Source organism: Hyperolius riggenbachi, chromosome 10 (genome assembly GCF_040937935.1).
Source record: "Hyperolius riggenbachi isolate aHypRig1 chromosome 10, aHypRig1.pri, whole genome shotgun sequence".
Classification (NCBI taxonomy): domain Eukaryota; kingdom Metazoa; phylum Chordata; class Amphibia; order Anura; family Hyperoliidae; genus Hyperolius; species Hyperolius riggenbachi.
Genome location: NC_090655.1, coordinates 50359616 through 50387406, shown reverse-complemented (window position 1 = coordinate 50387406; position 27791 = coordinate 50359616). Strand labels below are relative to the sequence as shown.

At 47.3% G+C, this 27791-nt stretch overlaps 1 protein-coding gene across 2 annotated transcripts in view; it reads right to left on the bottom strand.

Annotated features, from left to right (window-relative positions):
• Positions 1-27791, bottom strand: part of GPR162 (G protein-coupled receptor 162) — a 103003-nt gene that overhangs the window by 62187 nt on the left and 13025 nt on the right. Inside the window, exon 1 of one of the 2 annotated variants that reach the window (XM_068255328.1) lies at positions 6644-7277. The exons of the other annotated variant lie outside the window; for it this stretch is intronic. The gene's annotated coding sequence lies outside the window, so the exon portion shown is untranslated. Of the gene's footprint in view, positions 1-6643; positions 7278-27791 lie in introns of those variants that run through there. 2 annotated transcript variants of the gene reach the window in all.

Below are 27791 nucleotides of genomic sequence, written 5' to 3'. Positions count from 1 at the left end.
TGAATAGGGACATAGGGACAAACGTCAAAACTGCTCTGGTCCATAAGGGGAAAGCAAGGTCTGGATGCGAAGTGGTTAAAAAAAAAATATATATATATATATATGATTATTTATTTTAAAAATAAATAAATAAATAAATATTTATATAAAATAAACAGTCCTGGGAGCGATCAGAGTTCACCAACAGAGAGCTCTGTTGGTGGGCAGAAAGGAGGGGGGGGGGGGGAAATCACTTGTGTGCTGAGTTGTATGGCCCTACAGCGAGACCTTAAAGCTGCAGTGGCCTATTTTGTAAAAAAAATGGCCTGGTCACTAGGTAGTCCTTAAAGGTTACCACAGTCGAAAAAAAAGTTTGCAGCAGTGTGTGGGGGGTTAAAATTACATACCGTTATCCAGTCCTGCCCCCTCCGTCTGCCGCCGTTAGTCTCCTATAATTCCCGGTGCCCAGCGACTTGATTGACCCCCCACCCGGACATACTGCGCCCTGTGCACGCAGTATGTCCTCCCCTCTTCACTTCTGGCCGGCGCATGACGATCGGCTCAGAAGCACGTTCATTCCTCTGCCTCCCCTGCGCTGCGTGTGCGCTCCATTACACTTAGCGTCACATGATTAGCATGTGACGCTAAGTGTAATGGAGCGCACACGCAGCGCAGGGGAGGCAGAGGAATGAACGTGCTTCTGAGCCGATCGTCATGCGCCGGCCAGAAGTGAAGAGGGGAGGACATACTGCGTGCACAGGGTGCAGTATGTCCGGGTGGGGGGTCAATCAAGTCGCTGGGCACCGGGAATTATAGGAGACTAACGGCGGCAGACAGAGGGGGCAGGACTGGATAACGGAATGTAATTTTAACCCCCCACACACTGCTGCAAACTTTTTTTTCGACTGTGGTATCCTTTAAGTGGTTAAACACTGAGCACAGGCACACACACTTACACTTAGAGTGCGGGGCGGCAGCAGCCTGCACCCCAAGTCTGAGATAATTCCTGACAGATTACATGCTGTGTAGTGTGTGCCAGTGGTTCCCGTTGTGATCAGATTAGATCAGAGAGGAATCTATCTAATGGTCGATTTAGCCAAACATCGAGCAGGGCAACACGGTGGCGTAGTGGTTAGCGCTCTTGCCTTGCAGCGTGGGTCCCCGGTTCGAATCCCAGCCAGGTCAACATCTGCATGGAGTTTGTATGTTCTCCCTGTGTCTGTGTGGGTTTCCCCCAGGCATTTGGGTTTCCTCCACGTCCCAAAAACATATATAGAAGTTAATTGGCTTCCCCCTAAATTGGCCCTAAACTACGATACATATACACTACATGGTACATACATTAGACATATGACTATGGTTGGGATTAGATTGTGAGACCCTCTGAGGGACAGTTAAGTGACAAGACAATATACTCTGTACAATGCTGCGGAAGATGTCGGCGCTGTATAAATACTAAATAATAACAATATATGCAGGAAGCTGATACTATATATGATAAAACTGAACATGTTTGTGCTGTTGTGCTGGTACTGGAAAAAGTGATACTGAGTACATTAGTGTGCTTGTATGAAGAGGGGGTTGATATGATGATAGCGGAATACGCCAATACTGGCTGCTGGTGGAATAATAATGACACATGCATGTGGTGCACATGGATAGTGATGGTGTGAGAACTGTGCTCTGCAGTAGTATAGGTTATGCTAGGTAACACAAGGCTGGTATATTATTTTTTTAGATTGCACAGAAAGAACAGCAGTGATATAGTTGGGCTATGGCCTAAATCAGTGGTCCTCAGACTATGGCCCGTGGACACCTGAGGCTTTTTCACTGGCTCCCAAACACAAAATGTATCATTTATAGATGCGGCTCACTGCACCTTTAGATGTTGGTGGCCTGCATATAGAATGGCAGTTCTGGCACCGCCCATCCACATACTGTAGAAGCCACCAAACAGTAATTCGCTGGCTTCCAATCCAATTCTGCATCAGGTGACGCTGCTGTCCAACTGGACGACAGGTTGTCACCTGGGTATGCTTCACTGTCTGGTGCACAAAGACGTTCTCCGGGTGCCTCATGACTGAATGGCTGCTGCTGGGAGGTCTCCTCCGGGCATGATTGGGGGAATCAATACCTAGATTCAATGAAAAGTTTTTCAAACTCATTTTACGTATGCTCCGGCCCCTCAGCAGTCTGAAGTATGTTGACCCGGCCCTTGACCGAAAAAGTTTGAGGACCCCTGGCCTAGATGAAGAGGAACTCAGTGTTCTCCCCAGGCTCTTTTAGCCGGGTGCTCCACCCGGCTAGTTTTGGTGAGCACCCGCCTGTCATCGGCTCACCTCCTCCTATGCTGTAAGCAGAGTTGCTCACAGAAGCACCGGCCCTGCATTTTCTCATCTCGCCCCACCCGGCTATTTTTTTATGCCACCCGGCTACAATTTCATGCCACCCGGCTGGAAAAAATTTCTGGGGAGAACACTGGAACTGGAAATGCTACAGGCTTGCTGGAGTGAGAGACAACATGGGCTGCCCTCTTTATCTACTTTACAAAATTACCAGCAGCCCTGTTGTCATGCTGATCTCCTACCTTCAGTGGCATCTGAGTTATACCTGGAACTAGAGTGCAGCCAGTGGTGTCACACCTGGAACAAGTATAGAGCCAATAGAGTCACATGTGGGACAAACATGCAGCCAGAGGAGTCATACCTGGATGAACATGCAGCCAGTAGAATCACAGCTGAAAAAAGTATGTAGCCAGAGGCGTCATAGCCTGAAACCAGTGGAGTCACGCGTTGAACTAGCATGAAGCCAATGGAGTCACACCAGGATAAGTATGCGGCCAATGGAGTCACACCTGGAAAGAGTATGCAGTGAATTGAGTCACACCTGAAAAATGTATGCAGTCAATGGATTCCCACCTGGAACAAGCATGCAGTTATTGGAGTCACTGTTTGAAATAAGCTTGCAGCCAATAGAGTGACACCTGGATAATCACGCAGCCAGTCATTGGCTAAGGAGCTTGGAGTCCCAGTGCGAGTTTTACATAGGGCCCCAAGCACTCTATTGCTGTAGTGTCAGAGAGGTGTATTTAGAGCAAGGAAACAGCTAGCAAAGGATTACTACTATCAATGCACATATAGAGGTGTTCTTTACCAGCATAGTACCAATGAAAAGCTAATAAGATATCGAATCAAGGACGGTCCTTAATGCCCCTGCTCCAGGGTGCGGTCTCAAACTCTGCACCCCCTATTGCTACGCCACTGCAGCCAGTTGAGCCACACCTGGAACAAGCATGCAGCCAGTTGAGCCACACCTGGAACAAGCATGCAGCCAGTTGAGCCACACCTGGAACAAGCATGCAGCCAGTGGGGTCCCACTTGGAACAGGTATGCAGCCAGTGGAGCCCCACCTGATACAAGTATACAGCCAGTAAAGTCCCACCTTGAAACACACATACAGCCCATAGAGTCACACCTGGATAAGCATGCAGCCAGTGGAGCCCCACCTGGAACAAGTATACAGCCAGTAAAGTCCCATCTTGAAACACACATACAGCCCATAGAATCACACCTGGATAAGCATGCAGCCAGTGGAGCCACACCTGGAACAAGTGTGCAGCTAATGCAGTTAAACCTTGAATTATGCAGCCAGTGGAGTCACATTTGAAATAAGTATGCAGCTGGTGGATTCCCGCCTGGAACAAGCATGCAGCCAGTGGAGTCTCACCCAGAACACGCAAGCAGCCAGAGGATTCCCGCCTGGAACAAGCATGCAACCAGTAGAGTCAACCAGAATAAGCATGCAGCCAGTGGATTCCTGCCTGGAACAAGCATGCAACCAGTAGAGTCTCAACCAGAATAAGCATGCAGCCAGTGGATTCCTGCCTGGAACAAGCATGCAGCCAGTGGAGTCTCACCCAGAATAAGCATGCAGCCAGTGGATTCCCACCTGGAACAAGCATGCAGCCAGTGGAGTCTCAACCAGAACAAGCAAGCAGCCAGAGGATTCCCACCTGGAACAAGCATGCAGCCAGTGGAGTCTCACCCAGAACAAGCATGCAGCCAGTGGAGTCTCACCCAGAACAAGCATGCAGCCAGTGGAGTCTCAACCAGAACAAGCAAGCAGCCAGTGGATTCCCACCTGGAACAAGCATGCAGCCAGTGGATTCCCACCTGGAACACGTATGCAGCCAGTGGAACCCCACCTGGAACAAGCATGCAGCCAGTGGATTCCCACCTGGAACACGTATGCATCCAGTGGAACCCCACCTGGAACAAGCATGCAGCCTGGTGAAGACCCACCTTGAAACACACATGCAGCCAATGGAGTGACACCTGGATAAGCATGCAGCCAGTACAGCCACACCTGCAACAAGTATGCAGCCATTGAAATCACACCTTGAAACACGCATGCTGATAATAGAGTTAATCCTGGAATAAATATAGAGCCAATGGAGTCACACCCAGAACAAGCATGCAACCAGTGGAGCTTCACCAAGAACAAGTATGCAGCCAGTGAAGTCACACCTTGAAACAAGCATGCAGCTAATGGAGTCAAACCTGTAATAAGTATACAGGCAGTGGAGTCACACCTGGAACAAGCATGCAGCTGGCTTAATCTGCATCCTAGTTCCCAAGTCAGTGACTCAAACAGTATAAGAGGCAGAGGACTGGCACAACAGACAGGTAAGCGTCATTTTTAAAAAGGCAATAAAAATGGCTTCCTCCAAATTTCTCCCACTTCTGATTTCCTATAAATGACAGCAGAGGAGGGCTAGATCAGCCCAATGGGAATTCATATAACCGAGATCTGCAGCAATCCACCGAAGACACTCACAGCTATTCCATTTGTCAGATCAGTTACAGAGAATTAGTGATTGCGAGCTACAGGTTTCTGCAGATAGTGCTTTACTCTGGCTAATGAAATGTAAGTTTATGTAAGCGGAGTTATTGGAAGTGGCAGCAGATGTATCTCTAGGAAGAATTGCCCCCAAAGAAACACAGCCCTATTGGCTGAGCCATAAGTGAGTGGCCTATTAGGAAGCATCACCCGATACACGAACAGGAGGAATTAGGAAGTGACAGATATGTATAGGATGGATTAGGAGCAGGGATATGGGATGGCAGGACTATTAGGAAGAGGTTGATGGACCTATGGGAAGAATTAGGAATGTAATGCATGCCGTTCTAGGCAGCAGGTGCATTTATTTGGGGAATTAGGAAAGGATAAAAAGAGGAACAGCTATTTATAGATAAATTAGGAGGCGGGATACAGGATTGCAGGACTGCTAGGAGAGTCATCCGATGTTAAATACAGTTTTACAGCATGAATTATAGGGAGCTATTAGGAAAAGGCAGGAGATTTAACCATATGGAGAACTATGAAGTGATAAATGCAGTTCTACGGGATGAAATACGAGGCAAGTTTCACAGTGGGGCAAAAGAATCCCAAGGAAGCAAATAGGAAAAGTTGCAGCACGTTACGCATTAAGTGAAGCATACCGCACATAAAAAGTATGCTTCACCGCAAACAGTTCTGATGACATAAACACCTTGTATTTAAATCTGCTTGTGGATGTCCATAGTCTACATCGATCTGCTACAGCTGTGTGAATATCAAAGCTGATAAGAGACGGTGCCGGCGGTAACCAAGGGCAACCACACTAAATCTTACACAAACGCACACATTGTCGTGTACCGCACAGTATGCCTCGCGTTATTCCGGCAGACTCTGTTGCATGCCGACATGGACGCACCACTACAATATAATCATGTTTGCTATGTGATTATACTGCTCGTTGCAACGCATTGTGTCAGCGTGGAAGTAGCCTAAAGGGCTATTAGACACATTTATTGGGAAAATTAGGGAAGGACAAAGAGTAACAGACATTTATAGAATGAATTCATGAATTCGGAGGCAGTTACAGGATTACAGGACTATAGAAGAGGAAGCAAATGTAACTATGGGGATAATTTGGAAGTGATTAATACAGTTCTATAGATCGGAGTATAAGGGGCTATAGGCAAGAGGCAGCAGGTGGATGAGTAGTTAGAAGTCAGGAAGGACAGAGGAAAATAGACATTTATTGGGTGAGTTGGGATGAGGGATTTGGGAGAACAGGGACTATTGGGAAGAGGAAGCCAATGCATCTAGATGGGGAATTAGGAAGTGATAAAACAAGATGGATTTCTAGGTAGAATACAGCGGAGGGGGAAACACAGATTTAGGCAGAACGGGGGGCAGATCAAGGAGCCGGAGATGAAACGGTGGAGATGAAAGGGGGATAGAGGGATGAGGCAGATGTTTGGAGAGCGGAGGAGAGTCGCCGAATAATGTGGAGACTCAATGACAAGAGATGAGAGGAGTGACAACCATGGATGGAGGGATGGATGGGAGGATGGCGAGTGACAGATGGATGTTGGTGGGATTTATGGAGTAATCCAGATGGAAGAGGGGTGATGTTTAAAGGGTAATTTGCCAGGGAAATGTCGCCAAGGAAGAGCTTGGCAATTTCTCCATAAGAGAGTGTTCGCTGGGGGTTCTGGATGGGGGTCTGGGAATTGGCAAAGGCGGTGGGAGGAGAGAGGATGAGGGGTGAAGGATAGAAGGGGGGACCAGGGATCGGTGAAATGGCAGATGCTAGCAAAAGAGGCGAGAGGCTTACCTTCCACTTACTGCTGCCATGGAGACAGGAGCATCTCTGTGTGTCTCTCCCTGTGTGTCATTACATCGCACACTCGCTCACACACACACACACACACAGCACACACCCCGGGGGGACTGCACACAGTCAGCTGTATGTGAAGACACGGTACATGGGAGGGAGGAGGACAGCAACAGGGCGGAGAGAGGAGGACAGCTAAAGGGGCACCAGGAAAGAGAGAGAGAGAGGAGGGATAGGAGAGGGAGGGCTAAAGGGGCACCGAAAGAGAGGAGATCTAAAGGGGCACCAGGAGAGAGGGAGAGAGAGGAGGGATAGGAGAGGGAGGACTAAAGGGGCACCGAAAGAAAGGACGGCTAAAGGGGCACCAGGAGAAAGAGGAGGGATAGGAGAGGGAGGGCTAAAGGGGCACCAGGAGAAAGGAAGAGAGAGGAGGGATATGAGAGGGAGGGCTAAAGGGGTAGCAGGAGTGACAGAGATGAGAGAGTGGAGCACTTAAGAGGCATCAGGAGAGAAAGAAAAGGGATGGAGGGTAGTGAGCTAACAGACACTGAGACAGGATGGATGGAGGGAGGGAGGAGAGCTAAAGGGGCACCAGGATGGAGAGAGAGAGAAAAAGTGTGCAGTAAAGGAGTACCAAGAGAGAGAGCGTGCAGTAAAGAAGTACCACGAGAGTGAGAGAGAATAAAGAGGAGAGAGAGCTAAAGTGGTATCAGTAGGGAAAGCGAGACAGAGAAAAGGAGGGAGAGAAGAGAAGAAGAGAGGACAACTTGGGGGTTTGGAGGGAAGAGAACTAAAGCAGCACCTGCAGAAGTAGAGAGAGGGATGGGGACAGAGAGCGGCACTAGATTGGAGGGAGCATGACTATACTCTAATCTGAAAATTTCCCTTGGCTGATTACCCATTATACCTCTGTCCCTCTCCTACACCACAGGACTCAGCCTACCTTACTCCTTTGTATACTCTTTCTTTGATTTACATTGGCGGTGCCAATATATGTCTTGGTCCTGCCATTAAAGATCATGTTTACCATTTTAATGCGAGAGAGATGGATGGAGGTAAGTTTAAAGGGTTTTTTTTTCTTCCCGGGGAGGGGGAGAATGGTCAGTGTGGTGTGTCAGGAGACAGTCAGTGAGAGGTGTCAGGAGACAGTCAGTAAAGGGGTGTCAGGAGACAGTCAGTAAAGGGGTGTCAGGAGACAGTCAGTAAAGGGGTGTCAGGAGACAGTCAGTGGGAGGTGTCAGGAGACAGTCAGTGAGGGGTGTCAGGAGACAGTCAGTGGGAGATGTCAGGAGACAGTCAGTGAGGGGTGTCAGGAGACAGCCAGTGAAGGGTGTCAGGAGACAGTCAGTGGGAGGTGTCAAGAGACAGTGAGTGGGAGGTGTCAGGAGACAGTCAGTGAAGGGTGTCTGGAGACAGTGAGGGGTGTCAGGAGAAAGTCAATGAGAGGTGTCAGGAGACAGTAAGTTATAGGTGTCTGGAGACAGTCAGTGAAGGGTGTCTGGAGACAGTCAGTGGGAGGTGTCTGGAGACAGTCAATGGGAGGTGTCTGGAGACAGTCAGTGAAGGGTGTCAGGAGACAGTCAGTGAAGGGTGTCAGGAGACAGTCAGTGAGGGGTGTCAGGAGACAGTCAGTGAGGGGTGTCAGGAGACAGTCAGTGAGGGGTCTCAGGAGACAGTCAGTGAGGGATGTCAGGAGACCGTCAGTGAGGGATGTCAGGAGACCGTCAGTGAGGGGTGTCAGGAGACAGTCAGTGAGGGGTGTCAGGAGACAGTCAGTGAGGGGTGTCAGGAGACAGTCAGTGAGGGGTGTCAGGAGACAGTCAGTGAGGGGTGTCAGGAGACAGTCAGTGAGGGGTGTCAGGAGACAGTCAGTGGGAGGTGTCAGGAGACAGTCAGTGGGAGGTGTCAGGAGACAGTCAGTGAGGGGTGTCAGGAGACAGCCAGTGAAGGGTGTCAGGAGACAGTCCGTGGGAGGTGTCAGGAGACAGTCAGTGGGAGGTGTCAAGAGACAGTGAGTGGGAGGTGTCAGGAGACAGTCAGTGAAGGGTGTCTGGAGACAGTCAGTGAGGGGTGTCAGGAGACAGTGAGGGGTGTCAGGAGAAAGTCAATGAGAGGTGTCAGGAGACAGTAAATTATAGGTGTCTGGAGACAGTCAGTGAAGGGTGTCAGGAGACAGTCAGTGAGGGGTCTCAGGAGACAGTCAGTGAGGGATGTCAGGAGACCGTCAGTGAGGGATGTCAGGAGACCGTCAGTGAGGGGTGTCAGGAGACAGTCAGTGAGGGGTGTCAGGAGACAGTCAGTGAGGGGTGTCAGGAGACAGTCAGTGAGGGGTGTCAGGAGACAGTCAGTGAGGGGTGTCAGGAGACAGTCAGTGGGAGGTGTCAGGAGACAGTCAGTGGGAGGTGTCAGGAGACAGTCAGTGAGGGGTGTCAGGAGACAGCCAGTGAAGGGTGTCAGGAGACAGTCCGTGGGAGGTGTCAGGAGACAGTCAGTGGGAGGTGTCAAGAGACAGTGAGTGGGAGGTGTCAGGAGACAGTCAGTGAAGGGTGTCTGGAGACAGTCAGTGAGGGGTGTCAGGAGACAGTGAGGGGTGTCAGGAGAAAGTCAATGAGAGGTGTCAGGAGACAGTAAATTATAGGTGTCTGGAGACAGTCAGTGAAGGGTGTCTGGAGACAGTCAGTGGGAGGTGTCAGGAGACAGTCAGTGGGAGGTGTCAGGAGACAGTCAGTGAGGGGTGTCAGGAGACAGCCAGTGAAGGGTGTCAGGAGACAGTCCGTGGGAGGTGTCAGGAGACAGTCAGTGGGAGGTGTCAAGAGACAGTGAGTGGGAGGTGTCAGGAGACAGTCAGTGAAGGGTGTCTGGAGACAGTCAGTGAGGGGTGTCAGGAGACAGTGAGGGGTGTCAGGAGAAAGTCAATGAGAGGTGTCAGGAGACAGTAAATTATAGGTGTCTGGAGACAGTCAGTGAAGGGTGTCAGGAGACAGTCAGTGAGGGGTCTCAGGAGACAGTCAGTGAGGGATGTCAGGAGACCGTCAGTGAGGGATGTCAGGAGACCGTCAGTGAGGGGTGTCAGGAGACAGTCAGTGAGGGGTGTCAGGAGACAGTCAGTGAGGGGTGTCAGGAGACAGTCAGTGAGGGGTGTCAGGAGACAGTCAGTGAGGGGTGTCAGGAGACAGTCAGTGAGGGGTGTCAGGAGACAGTCAGTGGGAGGTGTCAGGAGACAGTCAGTGGGAGGTGTCAGGAGACAGTCAGTGAGGGGTGTCAGGAGACAGCCAGTGAAGGGTGTCAGGAGACAGTCCGTGGGAGGTGTCAGGAGACAGTCAGTGGGAGGTGTCAAGAGACAGTGAGTGGGAGGTGTCAGGAGACAGTCAGTGAAGGGTGTCTGGAGACAGTCAGTGAGGGGTGTCAGGAGACAGTGAGGGGTGTCAGGAGAAAGTCAATGAGAGGTGTCAGGAGACAGTAAATTATAGGTGTCTGGAGACAGTCAGTGAAGGGTGTCTGGAGACAGTCAGTGGGAGGTGTCTGGAGACAGTCAGTGGGAGGTGTCTGGAGACAGTCAGTGGGAGGTGTCTGGAGACAGTCAGTGGGAGGTGTCTGGAGACAGTCAGTGGGAGGTGTCTGGAGACAGTCAGTGGGAGGTGTCTGGGTACAGTCAGTGGGAGGTGTCTGGAGACAGTCAGTGGGAGGTGTCTGGAGACAGTCAGTGGGAGGTGTCTGGAGACAGTCAGTGGGAGGTGTCTGGAGACAGTCAGTGGGAGGTGTCTGGAGACAGTCAGTGGGAGGTGTCTGGAGACAGTCAGTGGGAGGTGTCTGGAGACAGTCAGTGGGAGGTGTCTGGAGACAGTCAGTGAGGGGTGTCAGGAGACAGTCAGTGAGGGATGTCAGGAGACAGTCAGTGAGGGATGTCAGGAGACAGTCAGTGAGGGGTGTCAGGAGACAGTCAGTGAGGGGTGTCAGGAGACAGTCAGTGAGGGGTGTCAGGAGACAGTCAGTGAGGGGTGTCAGGAGACAGTCAGTGAGGGGTGTCAGGAGACAGTCAGTGAGGGGTGTCAGGAGACAGTCAGTGAGGGGTGTCAGGAGACAATCAGTGAGGGGTGTCAGGAGACAGTCAGTGAGGGGTGCCAGGAGACAGTCAGTGAGGGGTGTCAGGAGACAGTCAGTGAGGGGTGTCAGGAGACAGTCAGTGAGTGGTGTCAGGAGACAGTTGGTAAGATATGTCAGGAGTCAGCCAGGTGGAAGAACAGACAAAGAATGGGATACTCTCCTCCTTCAGATGACATAATGTGAGATCACAGCTACCTGTTTAGTGGAGAGACATCCCAGGCCAGGAAGAGACATCTGATGTGAGGGGTGTCAGAGATCTCTCCCACCCATCAGATAATCAGGAGATGAGAGGAGAAATGGGTCATGGAGTGATTTTACAGCATGAAGCATATGGAGGGTGGCTGACCTGCAGCTCGGGGTAAGCCTGTAACCCCTGCCAGTGCCAAGCTATGGCCTGCATGCCTCTCTGTGCAGCTGGCCAGCACTGAGGGGGTGCCGGGGGAAGGAAGGGAGGGAGGGGGATAAGCCGGCTGTGTGAGGGGTCACAGCAATGAATTAATTTCCCCTCACAGGATTACCCAGTGATCTGAGCTTTTCATAAGCCGTATCTGGCCGGGTGTCTCTTCTGATGCACGGTCCCCGGGGGTGCAGCTAGGTGACACACACCACCCGTGACATCATTGTCACTGTGACGCAATGCTGTGACACCAGGCTGCAGCCACAGGTGCTCCCTCCGGATCTACACCTCCAGCGCTCTACAGAGAAAGTCCAACAAGCCCCAGTTACATTAACACCAGCAGCCCCATAACACAAGCCTGTTGCAACATCACCCACACAGCTGTGTCTAAGGACTGAAGCCCCTCCCCCCACTGTACTCCCCTCCCACCTATCCCTGTGTATGACCAGGAGACTGACTGCAAGCGCTACATTACAAGTGAGGACTATGGAGGCAGCATCTCTATTCCACAGGATACCCATTCCCTGCAAACACTCAGGCTTTGTTCACATTGCGTTCCGTCCACCTTGGCCGTTTTTTTAAGCTTTTTTTTTTCTCTGCGTTGCACGGTTTTCTTAAGCGCTTTTCTAAGTGCTTTTGCAGAGCTATTGCGGTTGTTTCACTTCCTGACGTCAGTCAGGAAGTGAACTTTTTGATCTGGAAAAGAATTATTACAAAGTATTTATTCTTAAAAACACTCACGCAATCGCTGCACAAAACGATTTTGTAAGTGTTTTTCCTATACCTTCCATTGAGGCGGAATCGCCTAAAAAATGGTACAGGCAGCGCTTATCTGAGCGGATCAGAAACGAACCTCTTATGTGAACGCTCTCATGGGGAATTATTGCACAAGCGCTTTCAGGACGATTTTGAAAATCGCCAGCGCTTAAAAATTGTCAAAAACGCCCCTAGTGTGAACAAGCCCTGAGGCTGGGTTCACATATGACATAGCGGGAAAGGCTGCGTTTTATATCATGTTTTATGTTAATGTTGTGTGCGTTTTTGGTGCCTTTGCGATGCGTTTTTCATTAGTTTTGCAAGCGTTTCAACGCGTTTACGGTTCGCATATACAAAACTCTGCGTATTAGCGCAGAGGTACACTAATACTTAAAAGTATGCCTGCACAGTACACTGCGGACAACGTAGACTTGATTGACAGCGGCGCTCCTGCAGGTGCAGTAGAGGAGGTCGGCCTCTGCACCGGCGGGGACCCTGAGCCAATGGCTGCGAGCGGAGATGCTGCGAGGGACATGTCGGCTGCAAGGGGCTGGAGGAAGCCGCAGGTAAGTATATCATGGGGAAGCATGATTTGGCTGATGATTCCTTTAACCACTTAACGGCATTGTTTCATATTAAAATGTCATGTTTGAGCCTGTTAACGGCAACATGCTTGTTCCTGCTGCCGCTCCACATGTGCGCGCGCTGCTTCCGCCGCCGTTTCCGTCGGGATTCCGTGTTCAGAGATTGGGGAAGAGGACCGAGCAGTCCTCTGCCCAATCGCAATGCCTGGAATGAATGGACGTCCATTCATAAAACAGGAAACAGTCACAGTGTAGTTAAAGGGAAGGTTCACAGACATGTTTAAAAAAATAAAAATACTAATCCACTTGCCTGGGGCTTCCTCCAGCCTGTGGCAGGCAGGACGTGCTCTCGACGCCGCTCCAGAGGCTCCTGGTCTTCTCCGGTGGCTCACCCGACCTGGCCAGGCCGGCTTCCTGGTCGGGCTTCTCCTTGCGCTCCGACGTGCATCTCACGTGGTCGCGCTGACGTCATCGGACGTCCTACGGACTGTACTGCGCCTGCGCACTTCAGCCTGGAGGACGTCGGATGACGTCAGCGCGACCGCGTGAGACGCACGTCGGAACGCATAAGGCCTGGAAGCCGGCCTGGCCAGGTCGGGTGAGCCACCGGAGCGGCGTCGAGAGCACGTCCTGCCTGCCACAGGCTGGAGGAAGCCCCAGGCAAGTGGATTAGTATTTTTATTTTTTTAAACATGTCCGTGAACCTTCCCTTTAAATGTAGGAAAAAAAAAAAAGTGAACACTTCCTATAACGGGAGGGTTCACTAGCGCCATCTTGTGGCCAAAAAGTAAAATTACACATACAGGCACATACATACATACATACAGAATACTAATAAAATTAATAACTTACATTACCAAGCCCCCCCCACACACACACACACCAAAAAAAAAACCGCTTGTAAAAAAAAAAAATCAGTGTAAAAAAAAAAAAAACATAAATAGTTGCCTTAGGGACTCAGCTTTTTCAATCTATATTTTATGAGGGAAAATTACTTTTACTTTACTACATAGGGGCTTGTAATTATGGACCGGACAAAAAAAGAACAAAACAGAAAAATAACACCTATATTTCAAAATAATATATTGTCGCCATACATTGTGATAGGGACATAATTTAAACGGTTTAATAATCAGGACAACTGGGCAAATAAAATGAGTCCCTTTTATTCACAGGAGAACGTTTAATTTTAAAACTCTAATGGCCCGAAAACTGAGAAATAATGATTTTTTTTCCATTATTTTCTTATTTTTCCTATTAAAACGCATTTCGAATAAAAAAAATCTTTGCTTAATAAGACTCACTGGAACACCGTATCAGCTGGGTTCCAGTGCATAGATGTGCCCCCTTGCAGAATATGGCCCTGGCCTTTTCTATATCAGATATATAAAAGGTCTCTGCCTTTTTCTGCAAGGTGGCAGGGCTACAACACTGGAACCCGGCTAATATGGGGCTCTGGTGAATCCTATTACACAGATAACATGCTGGGGCATCCACGTTGACAATGACTGGCCGTGATGGCTGACAGATGGACTTGCCAAGGGCTTTGTGTTCCCAAAAGCAGAAATAATTCATCTTAATATAGCTTTAAAATTCCTAAGCATTGGCAGTGGTGAGATGCCTTTTATGTTACATACTTTCAATCAGCAAGATGGTTGTATGCAAGTTAGAGGAGTCGGAGTTGAGGAGTCAGTGGAATCATAAACTGAGGAGTCGGATTTTTATACCACAGCTACAGCCCTGGATTCTAGCATGTATGGGGGCTCTGTTATTAACCGCTAGATTTGGCACCATTGACTTTAATGTATTTGCAAGAATGAAAATTAGCGAAGTGATCATATATTCAACACATTTTTCACAATAAAGGAATTATTGCTCAACTCTACTCACACCCAGAACTACCATGCAGCCAGTGAAGTCCCATGGGTAGCTTACTGGTTCTAGGTTAGCTATTCAGAAAGTATAATAGTATTTTAATAATATAACAGTGTTCTCCCCAGGGTTTTTTAGCCGAGTGCTCCACCCGGCTAGATTTTGTGAGCACCCGGCTGTCATCGGCTCACCTCCTCCTATGCTATAAGCAGAGTTGCGCACAGAAGCACTGGGCCTGCATTCTTTCATCTCTCCCCACCCGACTACTTTTTCATGCCACTCGGCTGGAAAAAAATTCTGGGAAAAACACTGTATAATATCATATATAATAGAATAATAATATAATATCAGTCAAATAGCATTTTCAAAAGGAAATCATTAAAGAGAACCTGAACTGAAAATAAAAAGTCAAAATAAACATACACGTCATACTTGCCTCCCATGTAGTCTCCTCCTCAATCTCTTTCTCCTCTCCTGCGTCCCATTTGTCCACTGTGATCAATGGAATTCTCTGTCCTCCATTTTGAATGGCCATTACCCCATAACAGCTTCCTGGTCTGCACAATGTTAAACTGTAATATCACCCACTTGAGCCATAGGGAAACATGGACATTACCTTGCACATTCAGTTGTAACTGACAGCTGCTGATATATAACTGACATATTTCAGTTCTGACAAAATATTGTCAGAACTGGAAGGGATCACTGTAAGGAGAAAATGGTGAGCTTCTAGAGGAACTGACGGTGAGGTTAGTATGTAATATTTATTTGCAGCTATGTCATGTGTTTATTTTTAAATAATTTTACTCACTTCAGGTTCTCTTTAAAGTAAACCAGAGCTCACTAAAAGCAGAAAATGTATACATACCTGGGGCTTCCTTCAGCCCCATCCGCTCGGATCGCTCCCACACCGCCATCCTCCGCTGGCTGCAGCTCCGATATCGGGTTCCCGCACTTTCATCAGTCGGAGCCAGTCTGGCGTAAGAGAAGTGTGCTGTTTGCATATCTCCTCAGCAGCCGCTGGAGAGATACGTAGAGGGGGCATTTCTCCTGTGTAGAAGTATGTATAAATATTTTGCTTTTAGTGAGCTCTGGTTTCCTTTAAAGAGACTCCGTAACAAAAATTTCATCCGGTTTTCTACCATCCTACAAGTTCCAAAATCTATTCTAATGTGCTCTGGCTTACTGCAGCACGTTCTATTATCACCATCTCTGTAATAAATCAACTTATCTCTCTTTTGTCAGACTTGTCGGCCTGTGTCTGGAAGGCTGCCAAGTTCTTCAGTGTTGTGGTTCTGTGATGCATCTCCCCCCTCCAGGCCCCTCTCTGCACACTGCTGTGTGTTATTTAGATCAGTGCAGCTTCTCTCTGCTCTATTATCTTTTACAAGCTGGATAAATCGTCCTCTGAGCTGGCTGGGCTTTCACATACTGAGGAATTACATACAGGAAGAGCTGTCTGCACTCTGCAGGAAGAAACAGCCTGACACTTCAGTGGAAGATAGCTGCAGGGGGAAAGAAACACACAAATGATCTCTTGAGATTAAAAAGGAAGGCTGTATACAGCCTGCTTGTGTATGGATGTATTTTCTATGTGTGGACATACTGTACATCAACCTACTTCCTGTTTTGGTGGCCATTTTGTTTGTTTATAAACAAACTTTTTAAAACTGTTTTTAACCACTTTTAATGCGGCGAGGAGCGGCGAAATTGTGACAGAGGGGAATAGGAGATGTCCCCTAACGCACTGGTATGTTTACTTTTGTGCGATTTTAACAATACAGATTCTCTTTAAGGGTTTGTTCACACTACGGGCTAGTGCAAGAGCACTTCTGAGCGCTATTTAAAACGCTTGTGCTTCAAATATCGCTTGGCTAATGTATTTGAACGGGGTGGAGCACACCAGAGCGATGTGTTTTCTTCCCAAACGCAAATGCGGATCCTGCAGCATTTTTGCTGATTTCTGAGGCGATTCAGCCTCAATGTTAAGTATTGGAAAGTGGAAAATCGCTCTGAAAAGCGATAGATCACATCGATTTTCCAAGCGTTTTTATTACAGAAGCTGTTCAGTTACAGCTCTACTCTAACAAAATATAAAAACAGCTACACCAAAACGCTCCAAAAATCCAATCGCCTTAAAAAAATCAGTTCAAAAAGTGTTTGCTTTTAGGCTGCTTTCACAGTGGGACGTTACAGGTGCATGTTAGAGCAGCCTGTAACGCAGCCCACCGCACAGTAATGAGAAATCAATGGGCTGTTCACAGTGCCCACGTTGCGTTACATTGTAACGCTGCACCTCAAGATAACATACTGCATGCAGTACTTTATACGCGGCTAGGCCGTGTTAGACTGCTTGCACATGCTCAGTAATGTTGGGGAGGAGGGGAGAGCGGGCAGGCACATGGCTAATTAATATTCACTGCACGGTGTGACGTGTGCAGTGTTTACTTCCTGGAGCGGCCGCTCTGTGCGGCAATTGGCTGGCGGCACCACGTGATGCCGCATGCGTCCAAGAGGACGCATCACGGCATCACGGACGCCAAAGTGAGCTGCACAACGCGGCTCAGTGACGTCCACATCCAGCACCACCAGGCGTTGCGTTAGGGGGACATTATGCGACCATAACGTCCCCTAAAACGCAACATCTTGGTGTGAAAGTAGCCTTATACTAGCGCTTTTTGGTGTGCACTGGGCCTACAAGAGCTTTTTAAAAACTAGAGCTTTGTAAAGCTCTTGCTAATGCAATCCTATGGCTGATTTTTACATAATCACATCGCTCCAGTGTGCACACACACATAGGATAACATTAGCAAGAGCTTTTAAAATCACAAAGCGCTTAGAAAAGCTCTTTTAGTGTGAACAGGCCCTAAAGGACAACTGAAGTGAGAGGATATGGAGGCAGCCAGTTGTTTGGCTGTCCAGCTGATCTTCTGCCTCTAATACTTTTAGCCATAGACCCTGAGCAAGCATGTCTATAGTTACCAAAATACCTGCTGATCAGGTGTCATTATTGTCAGATCTGACAATATTAGCTTCAAGTTTGTTTCTGGTGTTATTCATACACCACTGCAGCCAAATAGATAAGCAGGGCTGCCAGGCAACTGGTATTGTTTAAGCACTTCACCCGATGCAATTTTCACGGTCAGCGCTCCTACCTTTTATTTGCTAATAACTTTATCACAACTTGTCATAGCGAAACTCAATGAGTTCTATTGCAGATTCGAGAAGGAACCCTCCGCACTCGGAACACAAGCAACCCCACCAGAGGGACCACCAGCCTCAGCTCCGGTACCAGTCCTGGAAGCTGACGTCCTGAAACACCTCCGGCGGCTCAACCCCAGGAAGGCCTCGGGCCCGGACAGCGCATCATCAATGTGCCTGAGAACCTGCGCTACCGAGCTCGCTCCTGTCCTTACCTCCCTTTTCAGCAAATCACTAACGAAGGGTAAAGTACCTGACTGTTTTAAAAAATCCACGATCATCCCGGTCCCCAAGAAGCCGGGGATCTCTAATCTCAACAACTACAGGTCCGTAGCCCTCACTCCCACCATCATGAAGATCCTGGAAAGACTGGTCCTCTCTCACCTTAAGCGATTCACTGACCCCCTCCTGAACCCACCGGCGTACCTACCGGGGATGCGACCCCCTCAGCCGCAGGGGGGCCCGGGGCTGCTCTGGGGCCCGCTCACTGTGCATGGGGGGAGCGCTGCTCTGGACCCCCCAGCAAGGTGCTCAACTGGCCGCAGCGTCTGATAGACGCTGCGCCAGTTCATTCCCCGCAGCCCCGCTCCAGCAGCCTGCATAGTCTCCGGCAGGCAGAGCAGGGCTACGGCAAGATGGCCGCCGAAGAAGCCCTACACTGGAGACTATTTGTGTCTCTAGTACAGGGCTTCGGCAGCCATCTTGCCGTAGCCCTGCACTCTGCCTGTCAGCGTGGGAGATGTGCTGCAGGAGGACTCGGGGAGCTGTGTGCCAGATGCCGGGAGAGGAGAAGACTTCTGTCAGGTAAGTGAATTGTTTTTTTTTCACAGGTGCATTTTTTTTTCTAGTGCCTGCTGCCTACATTGTGATTTTCAGGTGTCTGCTGCCCACATTACGATTTTCAGGTGTCTGCTGCCCACATTACGATTTTCTGGTCACTGCTGCCCTCATTGCGATTTTCTGGTCACTGCTGCCCACATTGCGATTTTCTGGTGTCTGCTGCCCACATTACGATTTTCTGGTGTCTGCTGCCCACATTATGATGCCCACATTACGATTTTCAGGTGTCTGCTGCCCACATTATGATTTTCAGGCGTCTGCTGCCCACATTGCGATTTTCTGGTGTCTGCTGCCCACATTACGATTTTCTGGTGTCTGCTGCCCACATTATGATGCCCACATTACGATTTTCAGGTGTCTGCTGCCCACATTATGATTTTCTGGTGTCTGCTGCCCACATTGCGATTTTCTGGTGTCTGCTGCCCACATTACGATTTTCTGGTGTCTGCTGCCCACATTGCGATTTTCAGGTGTCTGCTGCCCGCATTACGATTTTCTGGTCACTGCTGCCCACATTGCGATTTTCTGGTCACTGCTGCCCACATTGCGATTTTCAGGTGTCTGCTGCCCACATTACGATTTTCAGGCATCTGCTGCCCACATTACGATTTTCAGGTGTCTGCTGCCCACATTGCGATTTTCAGGTGTCTGCTGCCCACATTACGATTTTCTGGCCCACATTACGATTTTCTGGTGAACACTGCCCACGTTACGATTGTCTGGTGAATGCTGTCCATGTTACAATTTTCTGGTGAACGCTGCCCACATTACGATTTTCTGGTGAACTCTGCCCACATTACGATTTTCTGTCCCACATTACGATATTCTGGTGAACGCTGCCCACATTACGATTGTCTGGTGAATGCTGTCCACGTTACAATTTTCTGGTGACTGCTGCTCACGTTACGATTTTCTGGTGACTGGTGCCCACATTACGATTTTCTGGCGAACTCTGCCCACATTACGATTTTCTGGTGAACTCTGCCCACATTATGATTTTCTAAAGGCCCACATTACGATTTTCTGGTGAACTCTGCCCACATTACGATTTTCTGGCCCACATTACGATTGTCTGGTAAAATGCTGCCCACTTTACAGTTAATTTACAGTGAAACGCTGCCCCATTACGAATATTTGGCACCTATGGGGGGGCCCCATCCAAATATTCGCAGGGGGGCCCAGTGATTTCTAGTTACGCCCCTGCCTGAACCCACTTCAATTTGCATACAGGGCAAACAGGTCCATCGAGGACGCCATTAACATTGTTCTGTCATACATCACAGAACACCTCGATGGTCCCGACACCTATGCCAGGATCCTCCTCCTTGATTTCAGCTCGGCCTTCAATACAATCTGCCCAAACATCCTATACGACAATCTGGTACAACTTGGCCTCAACCTCACTCTGTGCTCCTGGATCAAGGACTTCCTCACAAACAGGACGCAACTAGTGAAGCTTGGCAGCTGCTCCTCACAGGAAAGAACCACAAACACAGGTGCCCCGCAAGGGTGTGTACTGTCCCCAATTCTTTTTTCCCTTTACACAAACAGGTGCACATCAACTGACAACTCTGTCAAGGTTATAAAATTCGCAGATGACACCACCATCCTTGGCCTCATCGGCAGGGACGGGGAACTCGCATACCGGAACGATATTGAACGAATCTGCAGGTGGTGCAAGGACAACCAGCTGGTACTCAACACAGCAAAGACAGTTGAACTGATAGTGGATTTCAGAAGGCCTCCTCCCACACTCGACCCAGTCTCCATTGAAGGCACCAACGTCTCCAGGGAGTCGAGTGTTTCTAGGCGCCACCATCACCAAGGACTTAAAGTGGGCTGAGAACACCTCTAAGGTCCAGAAGAAGGCCCAGCAGAGGCTGTTCTTCCTGAGGCGGCTGAGGAAATTTGGGATGCAGCGGGAACTGATGACAACATTCTATACTGCCACCATTGAGTCAATTCTTTGCTCCTCCATAGTCGTCTGGTACACAGGCGCTACTGCGTGCGACAGACTCAAGCTTCAGAGAGTTATCGATACCGCAGAGAGAATCATTGGGTCACCCCTTCCACCTCTTGACCTCTTACACACCTCCAGACTGTGGGCAAGAGCAAATAAAATACGAAATGACCCCTCTCACCCCGGCAGTCGCTACTTTGTCCGCCTGCCTTTGGGTCGCCGCTACAGATCTATCCCCACCAAGACCACCAGACATCTAAATACTTTCTTTCCCCAAGCCATCCGCTTGCTGAACTCGAGCCACCACCCTCGTAAAGCACGGTAGACTTGCACTGCTGCCCATATCATACCATGTTGCAACCTTGTAGTAAATGCTTGTTAGGATGTAATCCCTCTGCCGCCTAAAACTAGATTGTATCTATCGCATTGTCTTTTGATCTGTTTGTACTTTCTTCTGATCTGTGTGTATAACAAACTTTCCAGGCCGTGTGTTCCACGAAAAATTCCGGGTGCGATGTTTGTCGCACTCGGCGAATAAACCGATTCTGATTCTGAAATGGTCTATGGGCCGGTCCACACTTGTCCGGTTCCAGATCGGATCCGTGTCAAACAGATCCGTTTTTCTGAAAAACTGATCCGTTTGACATGGATCTGATCCGGATGCCTATGCACGTTCCGCGTATGCGCGTCAATACGTACGCGTCGGCCACTCGCTTGTCTTGCCGCCACTAAATACCACCTATGGGAAGATGCTGTAGAGAAAATGTTCTCTTCGCACTGGCAAAGGGAACCTGAAGTAAGTAATATTATTATTATTATTATCTTTTGTTTATATAGCGCCAACATCTTCCGTAGCGCTGTACATAGTACAAAACAAATATTGGAGAACATATATACATGAGAAGTTCAAGACACTGTTCAGTCATGACATTCAGTAGTACAAGTACAAATACATACTGTACATAGTTAATGTGTGGATTGAGATATCACTGAAGTTTGGACACATTCATATGGTAAATTACAGCAAAATAAGAAACAATAAAGCTCCCTGCCAGGGCTGGTTCTAGACTTTTCGCCGCCTGCAGCAAACTTGTAAGGATGCCACAGGCATCCAAGCCTGGAAATCTTCATATGAAGCATGATGTACAAGCTATGGGAGAGAATTCCAAATGAGAGGGACCACCCGTGAGAAGTCCTGAAGAGGAGGTGACCAAGCTAGAGGACAAAGGGGTCTCCTGTGAGGAACCGAGGTTCTGGAAGGGGAGGTATCTGGAGATTAATGAGGAAATGTATGGCGGTGACAGCTTGTATGATAGTGTGATGAGTTTATGGAGGAATTTAAGTATATGGAAGCTGCCATATTTATTTCCTTTTAAATAATACCAGTTGCCCGGCAGTCCTGCTGATCTTTCTGGCATCAGTAGTATCTGCATCACACACCTGAAACAAGCATGCAGTCTTCAGTCAGAGCACCTGATCTGCTGCATGCTTGTTCAGGGTCTATGGCTAAAGGTATTAGAGACAGGGGATCAGCAGGACAGCCAGTCAATGTGCAATAGGTCAGCCTCCATATCACTCTTACTTCAAGTTCCCTGTTAGGTATGTAACTTCATGGAAATTTTGTAATGGACCTGAACTCTTGCACTGGACAGAATGAAAACATAGAGAAATACACCCTGTATGTATTTAGAGAGTTTAGCCTGTCTAAAGATGGCCACTAACGATACAATTTGCTGAACGATCATTTACAATTGATTCTTTGTATGGACAATCAGAAATAATCGTTTGGGACCATTAATGGACAAAAATCTCCTATACAATCCGATCAGATTAATTAACTCTATCTGATTTTCGTATCGATCCTGTCAATCTGACTGGATTGGTTAGGAGATTTTGTCCATTAGTGGTCCCAAACTATCATTTCCGATCATTCATGCAAAGAATCGTTCTTAAACACTCGTTTGGCAAATTGTACAGTTACTGGCCACCTTAAAGACAAACCTTTCTTTGTTACAGCTGATACAAACCCTGCAATAAATCTGCAGTGTCTACTTCCTGCTTTCATGGAAGCAGACATGAGATTAACATCTTGTGTTTACAAATTACCGTATATTCCGGCGTATAAGACGACTGGGCGTATAAGACGACCCCCCCCAACTTTTCCAGTTAAAATATAGAGTTTGGGATATACTCGCCGTGTAAGACTACCCCTCTTCCAACGCAAACCAAATGAAAAGAAAAAGAAAAACAATCATGTACTGGTGCTGTGTTTGAACAGATACTGGTGCTGTACTGTATGTGTTACCCGGTATATAACAGTATATAGTCAATTGACTTGTTGCATTGGTCAACTCTCCTTAAAGAAAACCTGTACTGAAAATAAAAGTCAAAATAGGCATACACAAGTCATACTTACCTTCCATGTAGTCTACTCCTCAGTGTCTTTCTCCTGTCCTGCGTCCTATTTGTTCACTATGATCAAGGGAATTTTCCGTCCTCCATTTTGAAAATAGCCATTACCCATAACAGCTTTCTGGTCAGCACACAGTTAAACTGTAACATCGCCCACTTGAGCCATAGGGAAACATGGACATTGCCTGGTACATCCGTTTTCCTCTTAGCTATAACTGACAGCAACTGATATTTTACTGACAGCAACTGATATATTTCAGATCTGACAAAATATTGTCAGAACTGGAAGGGGTCATTATCAGAAGAAAATGGTGAGCTTCTGAGAGGAACTGATGGCAAGGTAACTCTGTAATTTTCATTTGAAGTTACCTCATGTGTTTATTTTAAATATTTTTACTCAGTACAGGTTCTCTTTAAGTAGACTGGTCAGCTCTCCTTGTCTACCTGTTTATTGGAGCGGTATGGAAGAATAGATTGCGCTCCCTCAGCAGGGAGATCTGAGAGACGGTAACAGGATAGGGCGCATCACCCGGCATCAATGACACCCGGCGTATAAGACGACCCCCAACTTTTCAGAAGATTTTCAAGGGTTAAAAAGTAGTCTTATACGCAGGAATATACAGTAGCTGCTTTACCAAGGCAGCCAGCTGACACAGCTAATAGATCAAATTACAGTTGTGATTAGTCACAGATGAGGGGGGATTAAAGGATACCCGAAGTGACATGTGACATGATGAGATAGGCATGTGTATGTACAGTGCTTAGCACACAAATAACTATGCTGTGTTCCTTTTTTTCTTTCTCCGTCTGAAAGAGTTAAATATCAGGTATGTAAGTGGCTGACTCAGTCCTGATAGGAAGTGACTACAGTGTGACCATCACTGATAAGAAATTTTACCTTTCTTGCTCTCAGAAGCCATTTTCTGGTAGGAAAATGTTTTATAGTTGGAATTCCTTATCAGTGAGGATTACACTGTAGTCACTTCCTGTCTGAGTCAGGACTGAGTCAACCACTTACATGCCTGATATTTAACTCTTTCAGGCAGAGAAAGAAAAAAAAGGAACACAGCATAGTTATTTGTGTGCTAGGCACTGTACATACCCATGTCTATCTCATCATGTCACATGTCACTTTGGGTATCCTTTAAAGGTTATTATGCTGTTGTTCTGAGTTCAGGTCCACTTTAAAAAACAAACCACACTTTTCATCCTCCTGATATTATGGACTCTGCCACATACTAATATGTAAATGGGATATGCCACATACTAGCATGTAAATGGGATATGCCACATACTAGCATGTAAATGGGATATGCCACATACTAGCATGAAAATGGGATATGCCACATACTAGCATGTAAATGGGATATGCCACATACTAGCATGTAAATGGGATATGCCACATACTAGCATGTAAATGGGATATGCCACATACTAGCATGTAAAATGGATATGCCACATACTAGCATGAAAATGGGATATGCTACATACTAGCATGAAAATGGGATATGCCACATACTAGCATGTAAATGGGATATGCCACATACTAGCATCTGAATGGGATATGCCACATACTAGCATGTAAATGGGATATGCCACATACTAGCATGTAAATGGGATATGCCACATACTAGCATGTAAATGGGATATGCCACATACTAGCATGTAAATGGGATATGCCACATACTAGCATGTAAATGGGATATGCCACATACTAGCATGTAAATGGGATATGCCACATACTAGCATGTAAAAGGGATATGCCACATACTAGCATGTAAAATGGATATGCCACATACTAGCATGAAAATGGGATATGCCACATACTAGCATGAAAATGGGATATGCCACATACTAGCATGTAAATGGGATATGCCACATACTAGCATGTAAATGGGATATGCCACATACTAGCATGTAAATGGGATATGCCACATACTAGCATGTAAATGGGATATGCCACATACTAGCATGTAAATGGGATATGCCACATACTAGCATGTAAATGGGATATGCCACATACTAGCATGTAAATGGGATATGCCACATACTAGCATCTAAATGGGATTTGCCACATACTAGCATGTAAATGGGATATGCCACATACTAGCATGTAAATGGGATATGCCACATACTAGCATGTAAATGGGATATGCCACATACTAGCATGTAAATGGGATATGCCACATACTAGCATCTAAATGGGATATGCCACATACTAGCATGTAAATGGGATATGCCACATACTAGCATGTAAAAGGGATATGCCACATACTAGCATGAAAATGGGATATGCCACATACTAGCATGTAAATGGGATATGCCACATACTAGCATGTAAATGGGATATGCCACATACTAGCATGTAAATGGGATATGCCACATACTAGCATGTAAATGGGATATGCCACATACTAGCATCTAAATGGGATTTGCCACATACTAGCATCTAAATGGGATATGCCACATACTAGCATGTAAATGGGATATGCCACATACTAGCATGTAAAAGGGATATGCCACATACTAGCATGAAAATGGGATATGCCACATACTAGCATGTAAATGGGATATGCCACATACTAGCATGTAAATGGGATATGCCACATACTAGCATGTAAATGGGATATGCCACATAGTAGCATCTAAATGGGATATGCCACATAGTAGCATCTAAATGGGATGTGCCACATACTAGCATGTAAATGGGATATGCCACATACTAGCATGTAAATGGGATGTGCCACATACTAGCATGTAAATGGGATGTGCCACATACTAGCATGTAAATGGGATGTGCCACATACTAGCATGTAAATGGGATATGCCACATACTAGCATGTAAATGGGATATGCCACATACTAGCATGTAAATGGGATATGCCACATACTAGCATGTATATGGGATATGCCACATACTAGCATGTAAATGGGATATGCCACATACTAGCATCTAAATGGGATATGCCACATAGTAGCATCTAAATGGGATATGCCACATAGTAGCATCTAAATGGGATATGCCACATACTAGCATGTAAATGGGATGTGCCACATACTAGCATGTAAATGGGATGTGCCACATACTAGCATGTAAATAGGATATGCCACATACTAGCATGTAAATGGGATATGCCACATACTAGCATGTAAATGGGATATGCCACATACTAGCATGTAAATGGGATGTGCCACATACTAGCATGTAAATGGGATAAATATGTCCATGTTCTCATGAATATAGATGGATGCACTCTTATGCCCTGTGATCTGTAAGAAAAATAAATTCCCTTCCCGTTTTATCAGATGTTTTCCTATTTACAAGCCAAGTCATATACCATAGCGGTTCTGTCAATACTGGCCGATAAAGACTAGGAAATGTTTTCAATCAAATGCTGCCACCACCTAATAAATCCAAGTGTACTACATCACTATCTCACTACAGATACAAGCAAGCCTTCCAATGAAACCAACAATTTCCCCACCTCAGAGTGAATATAACATTAAACATTCTAAAATATTTCTCCTGGCGGGATTGTCATGTACAGTAGAGAAACGGTTCTAATATGGCTTCATACGCCATGCACATCACTACCGGCAAGGTCACAGCCAATGAAGATGTCAGATTCTCAGCGCTGTCCTAAATTTAACACAGAATATGCAGGCCTGACGCATACGCTATGGCTCTGCAAGTACATCAAAGCGAGACAGGCAGTTAATTATCCTACCAATCATCTATTACATTCTCTCCTCTGAGCGGACGGGGCATTGTTTGTTTTTGTTGAGGTGGAGGGAATGTGAATTGTGAAGGGCAGTAGACATCTAGCTTTGATATTTCAGCTGTAGCAACAAAAAGTGTATTACAGTGTTGAATCTCTTCTCCACTAAGAAGTCTCACCAGCGACTCCCACAATCCTAGATGCTTGGGTCAGGGTGCCAGTGCGTAACCTCTTTGTTTTACCACTCCTCTCTGTACCAATCACATCAAAGAAATCAAACAAGGCAGGCACTCTTGCTTGTCAAAAGTATTGGGAAAAAACATGCAGTACTCAAATTTTTTCGAACTGCTCGCTCTTCCTCGGGCTATCGAAGGAAGGTCCATGCAGGTGCCTGAGCAGAGAGGTCCTCCTGATGTTCTGTACTCCCACCAATTGAGCTCTGTTACTCTGCCATTTTCTGGTGGGCCACCCTGCCAGTGTCTCTGATGTTCCTCCTTCCTTTGTGTCCTTATTTTTTGCCTGACCTGTGCCAACTAAGGATACAGATGGTCCAATGTAACACAATCAGTAGTTGAACAACAGTCTTGATTGCGGTCAGCCCTACAAAGTGTACAAAACTAGACTAGTGTGAAGGTCTCTTTCTTGTCCACCACCACCACCTCCCCCATGTGGAATAAAGACTATTCAAAGCCACTGGCACCCTGTTTTTACTTTACACTGGAGCTACCTTGGGGTTTTCTTGGGCACGGGAGTTGAAGGGGGATTGGGGTGGGCCTCTTTTGTGTTAGATAGGTGAGGGGAGGAGGAGCTTAATAAAAAAGGGTATATAGATAGACTTTAATGTTTGAGGTTTCCTGTCTCACTAACCGAGAACATAAACGCAGAACAGGTGACCTCCTGACCCAAGTATGACTCATAAAATCATAGCATGACATCCGGGCAACACAAAAATCCAAGCCCAGGAAAAAAGATGTCAGCCTTTACACTACTCTGCCTTATGTTTCTCTCTTATATTTGTCCTTGGCCGGGCTCATCACAGGTCTGGTGCCCATTAATGTACGGCGCACGCAGTGGCGGCTCCAGGAATTTTTTTTACGGGGTGCTATGCAGGTGCTGGACCAATTTCTGGGGGAGCTGACGACCTGCGGCGCGCTTAGCGCGCCGCGGCAAAAAATGGGTGTGGCTACAACCTGCGGCGCGCAAAGCGCGCCGCGTCGAAAAAATGGGCGTGGTCATGACCGGATGAGGGCGGGGCTAACTGTAATTTAAAGTGAACCCAGGGTGAGAGTGATATGGTGGCTGC